General features: G+C 43.0%; 1 non-coding gene across 1 annotated transcript; it reads left to right on the forward strand.

The window, feature by feature from the left end:
- The first annotated feature begins 2,946 nt into the window (after positions 1–2,946).
- trnaq-cug lies at positions 2,947–3,018 on the forward strand. The gene has a single exon. It is a non-coding gene; the product is annotated as a tRNA-Gln (tRNA).
- The last annotated feature ends 7,206 nt before the right edge of the window (positions 3,019–10,224 follow it).

Consider the following 10,224-nt stretch of genomic DNA (forward strand, 5'->3'; position numbering starts at 1 on the left):
AGGTTTTAAATCCACAGAGATTTTTATTTTAGAAAATAAATTAAGACAAATATTACAAACGCCTGAGAAAAAAAAAGACTAGTCCTAATATAAAATTATTTTATAGAAAATGTTGTTGCTGACACTGTGCCGGATTAAAATCATGTACTAAACTAATTTACAATGTGTAACTAAAGAAAGCAAGAAAGGGAAAACGAGTAAATTGGACTGTGAGTGGAACATTTTGTCTAATGCTCTTCTTAAGCACTGGTGGGCCAAGGTCCAGAAAACGTTGAGCAAAATGCCAATGGACCCCCAAGTTTACCATTAGTGGGCCAACAGTGATCCACTGTCCTCTTTCTAACGGGGCAGTTGTGCATCATTCTGTTGTTGGCATCATGTCTGTACTAAAAGCTTTGGATTTTCACCATGACAAAAATTAGCATTCAGCAGTCAAAATGCTACATAAGTGGTATGAAAATGCAAGAATCTAACACTTCTGCCCACTAAACTGATGCCCTGTGAAGTCTGCCATCAAACTTTAAAACAGAGCAACACCAGCAACACAAACTTTTAAAACTACCTCAACTGATGAAGCGTGCTGATTTTTGTGAGGCATTTTAGTGAAGCTATCAATGTTATGATGTTAGGAAGGGTTAACCCTTTCATATGATGTCGGTTTAGTGTGCAGCATTGTTAGCTCCCATGTAGCAATAGATGTATTTCAGCTCCATAATTGTGCATGTGCGGCAAAAAATACTGGCTTTGGAATAGAACTGTTTACTGCAGGGTACGACGGCAGATGTTTTCCACAACAGCATCTATTTTTGTCATAGAGAAAAGCAGCTTAGACCCAGAGTCACATGCTGCCTATTACAGAATGACAACACAACTTCAGAGGGATGTCAGCAAGTTAAGTCAGGCAGTCGTGGGCTGGAGGTCAGGGAACCAGCCCCCGGTTTGATCCCCAGAGCCGACAGCACATGACTGAGGTGTCCTTGAGCAAGACACCTAACCCCCAACTGCTCCCTGGGCGCTGTGGATTGGGCTGCCCACCGCTCTGGGCAAGTGTGCTCACTGCCCCCTAGTGTGTGTTTGCTCACTAGTGTGTATGTGGTGTTTCACTTCACAGGTGGGTTAAATGCAGAGGTGAAATTTCCCCGTTTGTGGGACTAATAAGGGTCTCTTAATATTAATCTTAAATGCTACACAAAAGTAAAAAGGGTAGTGCACCATGCTCGATATTTTACATCTAAAACTTAGACAAAGACTTTATTTACAAGGTTTATACATGTTGTGCTCAGACTAAACAGAAAACATTTTGCAAAACAAAGTTTGCTTAGTTTCCTAAATGATGAGCTTTGTCCTGTGAGGAGCCACTTGGGCAAGGCGAGTGCTTTGCACTGCGTCATGAGGCAAGAAGAGTAAGGGCATGTTAAGAGCAGTACTGAACTACAGCTAGTCTTCATACTGAGGAATGAATGAGCAAACGGCTGTTATTTTAATAAAACACCCATTACTTTGAAAAGTAACAGTGAGAAAATCCAAAGTAAGACAAGGTGTTGGCAGTGCCGTTAGCGGTGCACCAATAAGTCACAATTTTCTTATTATTGCCGTGCTTCTCGTAGAGGAAAAGCACTAAGACCAAATGTCTCCATTCAAACGCTTTTATAAATTCCCTGTTGGACCTGACTGCCCACACCCATCATTTCTTCTCCATCATAAGGCAAGAAACTCACTCCTCCTAAGAGGTGCAAACTGAGAGCAACTGTTAGAGGAATGCAGAGAGAATGGGGCCAGTAATCTGTGCACTAAAGGGAGGGACCCACGCCCGAACAGGGCCAGACTGTTTCCCTTGTACGTCGAGCGAATGTCATGGCAACCTACTGTTTCACAACTCCGAATGAGGGGAGATGGAGGGAGGGGGGGATGGAGGGCGGGGATGGGAGGGGGGCAGAGAGAGCAAGAGAATGCATGTAGGAGGTCAGCTGCTGCACACCTGTCTTTTAACTCATGGCATTCAGCAGGCAGCGGCCCAAGTCCTGACACATTACTCATTACATCAGTTGCTGTTCAGTCCTCCACTGGCTAAAGCCCTGACTATGTCATTGTGAATGTTACTAATTATCAATTTTTTATGGTTATCACCAAAAAAACAAACATGAACATTACGACTAATCATTTCATTTACTTTTTTCCATTGTGTAAAATTGAGGCCCACCTAATGAGGTCTGTAGGGAAACTCTCAGCTTCATATTTGCTGTCCCACAAAGTTTTCACTCTCATATTCACTCTGTTGGGTAATAGGTTCATACATTCTGACTAATTTTGATATTCCGTAAGATATAGGACAGGAAAATATGAGAAAAGTGGATAACATAAAAGGATCTGCTGGACGGCAGGACTGGAGCTGGAGGCTTACTCCTTTAGGTGGTAGAACTGCTGTTGGGAGGAGAATAAAGCCAAGCAGAAGAACGCATTTGAAAGCATGCTTACTTACTCTGCTAGAAAAAACAGTACAGCCCAACATGCCCGGTCACTAACTAAGCCAAAACATTTCATGTTTTCATGCTCTGGATGGTGGCATGCTGGTAAACAAGCCATGACCAAGCTGAGTGACCAGCTAAACCAGCACTTGACGAGCATAAACCAGCTTAGAACAGTAAGCTATGCTGTTTTCTTCAGTAATGATTCAAAAATGGCCAAGAGGAGTTGGTCATTTTTGTGTTGGATGAGTAACACAGGCTGCCATACAGCTACAGCTAAGCTAACTGGCACAACACTGATACTGATGCCCATCTTACACGAGGTATTTTCTCCCCAGTAGGCGATGTGTTGGTTTGTCAGAGAAACATACTTTCACCGTCTCTGGACCTGCCTAACATCAGCTAGAGTAGTTAGCCTAGCTAGAAATAAGGCATGCTACATCTGCCTTTTCACTCACATCCGTACCAACACGTCTTTAGTGGTTCCATGGTGTAATGGTCAGCGCTCTGGACTCTGAATCCAGCGATCTGAGTTCAAATCTCGGTGGGACCTGGTTGACTTTCTTGGGGGCAGTCGTGGGCTGGAGGTTAGCTGGACCTGTGACCGGAAGGTTGCCGACAGTCCATGACTGAGGTGTCCTTGAGCAGGACGCCTAACCCCCAACTGCTCCCCGGGCGCCGTGGATAGGGCTGCCCACCGCTCCGGGCAAGTGTGCTCACTGCCCCCTAGTGTGTGTGTTCACTAGTGTGTATGTGGTGTTTCACGTCACGGATGGGTTAAATGCGGAGGTGGAGTTTCCCCAGTTGTGGGATCAAAAAAGTATCTCTTAATCTTAATCTTTGACACTGTGCTCACATTCACTAGTGTTTCAAAGTGGCGCCGTATAATATACATACCTACTCGCTAACATGAAAAAACACTCAAAATGTAAAAGACCTGTCATTGTGTTGAGGTGTCTTCCTGTGATGAAACATCAAGTATCTGAATAGCTATTTCAGTATTTCAGTACTGGCATGTTGAATGGATAACCAAGTATTCGAGGACCTGCCAGGAACAGATAGAATGAAAAAAAGCAGTCATGAGAGAGATTTAAACATGCCTTCCAAACAACGGCGAGTTGAAGAGATGAAGGTGACCATAAGTAGGCCTGTGTTAATAACCTGAACGTGAATGTCTGTTTATTCTACATTCTCAAAATAAGTTTTTATTGATTAGATTAGATCGATTTTAATGCCAATGTGCAAAGTACAGATACAGAGCCAATTAAGTGCAGTTAGCTTCTGCAAAATACAGTATTATTTACATATAAAGTGCAGGAAAGTATTGTAAGCAATGCTGTGGTTACAATTAAGATAAAAAGTTTTTTTAGATGATAAAGTGGTAAAAAATATAGACATTGCAAATATAAATATATACAGTATACACACACACACACACATATATATATATATATATAGTATCTCACAAATTCTCACAAAGTGAGTACATCCTTCATATTTTTGCAAATATTATATCTTTTCATGGGACAACACTATAGAAATGAAACTTGGATATAACTTATAGTAGTCAGTGTAAGTAGTCAGCTTGTATAGAAATATAGATTTATTGTCCTCTGAAAATAACTCAACACACAACCATTAATGTCTATATATCTGGCAACACAAGTGAGTCCACCCCACAGTTAACATGTCCGAATTGTGCCCAATTGTGTCGATGTCCCTCCCTGGCGTCATGTGACTCATTAGAGTTCCAGGGTTCCAGGTGTGAATGGGGAGCAGGGCTGTTAAATTTGGTGTTTTTGGTACAATTCACTCACACTGGCCACTGGATATTCAACACGGCACCTCATGGCAAAGAACTCTCTGAGGATGTGAGAAATAGAATTGTTGCTCACCACAAAGATGGCCTAGGCTATATATAGGCTAGAAGATTACTAATACCCTGAAACTGAGCTATAGCACGGTGGCCATACAGCAGTTTTCCAGGACAAGTTCCACTCAGAACAGGCCTTGCCAGGGTCGACCAAAGAAGTTGAGTCCACATGCTCTGCATCAAATGTAGAGGTTGGCTTCAAAAAAATAGATGCGTGAGTTCTGCCAGCATTGCCACAGAGGTTGAAGAAGAGGCCTGTCAGTGTTCAAACCATACGCCACACTATGCCTCTTATGAAGATGACACACAAGAAAGCACGCAAACAATTTGCTGAAGACAAGCAGTCCAAGAACATGGAATACTGGAGCCATATCCTGTGGTCTGACAAGAGAAAGATAAACTGGTCTGGCTCAGATGGTGTCCAGCATGTGTGGCAGTGCCTTGGTAAGGAGTACTAAGACAACTATCTCTTGCCTTCAGTCAAGCATGGTCGTGGTAGCATCATGGTCTGATTGAGGGAAACATGAATTCCAAAATCTACTGTGACGTTCTGAAGCAGAGCATGATCTCCTCCCTTCGGGAAACTGTTTTCCAACTCAATAACAACCTCAAACACACCTCCAAGATGCCTTGCTGAAGGTAAAGGTGATAGACTGGCTGAGTATGTCTTCAGATCTAAACCCAATTGAGCACCTGTGGGGCACCCTCAAGAGGAAGGAGGAGGAGCGCAAGGTGTCTAACATCCACCAGCTCTGTGACGTCACCATGGAGGAGTGGAAGAGGATTCCAGTAGCAACCTGTGTAGCTCTGGTGAATTCCATGCCCACGAGGGTTCAGGCAGTGCTGGATAATAATGGTGGTCACACAAAATATTGACACTTTGAGCCCAATTTGGACACGTTCACTGTGGGGTGGACTCACTTGTGTTGGCAAATATATAGACATTAATAGTTGTGTGTTGAGTTCTTTTCAGAGGACTGTGAATCTATACAGCTACACAAGCTGTACGCTGACTACTTTGGGGCAGTCGTGGGCTGGAGGTTAGGGAACCAGCCCTGTGACCGGAAGGTCGCTGGTTCGATCCCCAGTGCTGACAGTCCATGACTGAGGTGTCCTTGAGCAAGACACCTACCCCCAACTGCTCCATGGGTGCCATGGATAGGGCTGCCCACTGCACCCCCTAGTGTGTGTGCATGTATGTGGGTGTTTCACTGTACAGATGGCTTAAATGCAGAGGTCTAATTTCACAGTGTGCAAAACACAGTGACCAATGGTTCTCAATTCATTCAGTTATATTAAAGTTTAATTTATATAGTGTTGTTCCATGAAAAGATATCAAATCTTTGCAGAACTGTGAGGGGTGCACTCAATTTTGTGAGATACTGTGTGTGTGTGTGTGTGTGTGTGTGTGTGTGTGTGTGTGTGTGTGTGTGTGTGTGTGTGTGTGTGTGTGTAGTGCTGTAATAAACTGCACAAAATATGAATTTTGCAATAATACTAGGACATAAAGTACAGTAGCAGTGCATGAATACAAAGATGTGGTTACAGCAGGGACAGAGCCTGAGGGGAAAAAGCTCTTCCTGAACCTGCTGGTGAGACAGCAGAGGCTCCTGTAACACCTGCCAGATAGGAGGAGGATAAAACATCCATGGTTGGATGAGATATGTCCTCGATGATGTTCCTCGCCCTGCCCAGGCAGTGCTCAAGGTAAAAGCTCTCAATGGTGGGTGACTGGGTACCTGTGATGCATTGGACAGTTTTCACCACCCCCTGGAGCGCTTTGCGGTCAGATCCTGAGCAGGTTCCATCCCACAGTATGATGCAGTTTGTTTGAGTATTTTGAGAAATAGCTAAAGTAGTCTTTAGACATCACCTGGTTCCTATCGCCACGAGAACACCAAGACATCGCAGACCCCTGGCTAGTATCAAAAATACCCTGTAGCCAAGATTTTCTTAAAGCTGTTGCCTAATCAAATTTACACACATTTCTTGCAACAAGAGAACAAAAGTACTCACTAAAAGTACTATTCTACGTATTTTTTATGGTTAACAGTAAGTCATACAGCGTCGATAAAGACAAAAGCAAGCCTCTGGATGCTGTTTGTAGGCTCAGTGCAGGTCCAAGTCAGCTTTTTACGCTTATGAGGTTCTATGTACTAGTCCTAATTTATTTTCTGAACTCTTTATTTTAATTTAACTTATTTATTTAAGTGACCCTTATTAGTCCCACAACGGGGAAATTTCACCTCCGCATTTAACCCATCCGTGAAGTGAAACACACACACACTAGGGGGCAGCACACCTGCCTGGAGCGGTGGGCAGCCCAATCCGCAGCGCCCGGGGAGCAGTTGGGGGTTAGGCGTCTTGCTCAAGGACACCTCAGTCATGTGCTGTCGGCGACCTTCTGGTCACAGGGCCAGTTCCCCAACCTCCAGCCCTCCCTTAGCATTAAATAGGCTGTTTGTGTCCCTGTGCCTCTAAAACTGATATATGTACATGACCCGTGTTCTGATGCACATATAATGCATGCACAACCAACTACAAATGAATTTCAGATTTCCCCCTTTCTTCTTTTTATACTTAAATAAAAAAAATTTTTTTAATCGTAATCTGCTCTCAGCCCTGACTTGTGGTGTTCTTGACCGAGATCTGTGTCTACATGTGTCCAGACCTCTGCCTTGACCACAACACTATGATATAGGCCCTTTAAAAATAATAAAGGTCTTTGAATTTTCACCAAAGTGTTGTTTTAAGTCAGAGAAGAGGACAGAGAATGTTTTGCTTGTTGACCATACATACAATTAATAATATGCATATGTATAAAATAAACTTTGATTAGTTTGTATACATTGTAGCTCATGCTGATGAAAGATATATACAAGCTTTGTTTGGGATTTTGCTGATTACTCCTGGGCTACTGTTCAACCATAAGGGGAAAGAAGTTTCCATAACCAGATCTGTGCTTCAAACATCTCCCTTCTCTTCTTAAAGCAAACTCATAACCTAAAGCCATATGTGTCAAGGAGTGCTGGACTTCTGGCAGCCCTTAATAAGTCAATGTGTCAAAAAAGAATACAATCCCACGTTCATACAGAAAGCCTGATAGACTGTATCTGCTGATTATAGGGCTGGTCACAAATCAGAATGAGCACTATCAGCGCTATGGGACAAGGTGTGGTGAAGGGCGAAGAAATGTGAGAATGAGCAGCCCTCCCTCTCTCTGACTCCATCACACTGTTATGAAACCTAATCAGGGACCCATGCACACGCATACTTTCATCATGCCGTCACAGAGATGGGGACGAGAAACAGTCCAACGCTGCAGCAGGTTGACCGTCAGGGACCCTCTACAGCATTTGACTCTCTGAACCGACCTAGAAAATATTTATTTGTGACCGAAAAAACCTATGACTTAATGTAGGTCATTGAATGTTGACGGTAAAGCAATGATTCCCAATCCTGGTGCTACCCTGCTCTGACAGGGGGTGGGCATTTCAAGGAATTTTGCCGTCTGCATATTTGCATTTTTACAAAGAAATTCCAACAAAAACATAAAAGCAGAATTAGCTTTTGTTACTTTTTTGAGATGAGGTGATTCAGGGATTTATCTTTGTGTCTTAAATGTCACTTACAGTGTACAAATTTGTCATCTTCTTAAAGTGTTTCAAACATTTCCATTAGTGCTTATAACATATTAAACGGAATTATGTTTTAATGCTATTAAAGCGTTTTTCTAGTTTGATCCTTCTAACCATCCATAGCAGGGCAGGCCGAAGCCCAGCTGCTCGCTACTACAACATGGAATTGTAGGCTCCTCATTCAAATACAGCTCTTGAGAAGCAAAGTTCAATTAGCCTCTTTTAACAAAAGCCATTCTCAGCTACTGCAACAGCGAATTTTGTTTTGTTTCAATAAGAGTCCTTGGGCAAGACTCCTAACACCACCTTGGCCTACCTTTGTAAAATGATCAAATTGTAAGTCGCTCTGGATAAGAACGTCAGCCAAATGCCATAAATGTAAATATCAGTTGCTTTTGTCCCGACATTTTCTGTGGGTCTACACTGTGCACCCATAAATATGTTTAAAGATGACACTATAATAAAAAATTAATTGATTCTATTCCAACATGACTACAGATAGCACAAAGTAAACCTCAAATAAAAGAAATATTGATTCAAATAACTGCACCCATCGCTAATAAAGAAACAATTATTAATTAGCGTATTGGATTAATCAGATGTGTCAAAGCAAGGAAAACAGGGGGAACTCCAGAACTAGGGCTGGGAACGACTGCTGTAAACCGTGAGCTTAATGAAAAAAAAGTGTCCTTTTGACAGACCCCTGCTCTGTGTGCTGCAGCTCCTGTGTGGTTCAGCAGCTGTGCAAACGAAGCCCCTGTCTGCACAGCCTCAGCAGCTCCAGCCTCTCCCATGATGTCATGAGGGTGAGGTCAGCGCTGTCAGTGTGTGTCCACTGCAAGCCAGAGTCCGGCAGCCCATCCTGTCTGTCAGAGTGCAGGTGCGGCGGGCTGGTGGTGGCAGCGGGAGTAACAGCTGGATCGTAGGCCCCTTCAGCACACAGCCAAAAGCAACAACTCTGCCTGCTTTTACTCTCACTGACCAGATGTCATGGGGGGGGCAGCACGTCAGCCGCAAAAAGCCCCACCGCATGTGAGGGAATACATATGTATGGAGGGGAAGGGGAGAGCAGGGCTGTGGAGCCTTGAGGAGGAGAAAAGAACCAAACCTGTTCTTCAAACCATCTCTAACCAAATATTTTATTTTTATTTATTACTTTGTACCATTTTCATCTTTGTGCTTATTCAAATATTTTACATGCAAAAAAATGCACATTAGTGCTTGTGTAGTCCTGACATGTTAGGCCTCCAGTCCAGCTCCTGAAGCTACCTTGACTACATCTACTTGGCTAATATGGAGAAAAAAAATTTGGACAATTTTCCATTTGGTGTTTTACGAATTTAACCATTTTATTTCTCACCAAAACTTAAGCAAGCAAGCAAGCAAAGTTTATTTATATAGCGCTTTTTACAACAGGTGTTGTCACAAAGCAGCTTTACAGAAAAAATCAGTATTACAGAAAGAAAGAGAAGAAAATTCCAGGTCCAAGCCCCCCTGAGCGTCGCCAGTGGCAACAGTGGCAAGGAAAAACTCCCTTAACAGTAAAAGTATTACTTCAATACTTGTAGAGTTCAAATACAACAACTATTTCTATTAAATAAAAACAGACTAAAAATTACAAATGTTTCTTTTATTTGACAGAAATCTTTAGCTTGTTTCTGAAGGCCTAGAAGACCTTGATGGTCCCCCCACTGAGTTATATGAATCAATTCTACATGAAAATTTTTACAACGTGATGGTGAGAAGACAGTCTGACATATGTTCCAAGCTTCTGGGACCACCTCACTGATGTGGCCATAATGTACACAAACTGCCAGCAGAGGTGAGTCATCCTAACGCAATCATTTCTCATGTGTAATAATTATATCTTGCAGTGTTTCCTGCTGAATGAGTGGGAGATGTGAAGAGGCTTCTTGGCCCAAGGCTGTGCTAACTTATCATTATGCTGGCAGCACAAGACATTCACACGTTTTCACGCCCCTCTCCCGTGGCAGATCATGCATGGCTGATATCAGGGTCAGAGCCCTCAACGGGGACTTATGACCGAACGCTGCATAATCCAATCAGTGGGCCTGAAACTTAAAACGTGGCTGCGCCTATGAGTCAACACAATGCCAAACCACCTCTCCAATGATACAACAGGTCAGAGGGCAGAGTTGAATTGTGCAAGATAGTATTACTGCATTAGCCAAGCGTGCAACGTTACAACAGACAGCTATGCTGTGTCGATCAGTCTGGAAGATCGATG

This window comes from Pygocentrus nattereri, chromosome 17 (assembly GCF_015220715.1).
Source record: "Pygocentrus nattereri isolate fPygNat1 chromosome 17, fPygNat1.pri, whole genome shotgun sequence".
NCBI lineage: Eukaryota > Metazoa > Chordata > Actinopteri > Characiformes > Serrasalmidae > Pygocentrus > Pygocentrus nattereri.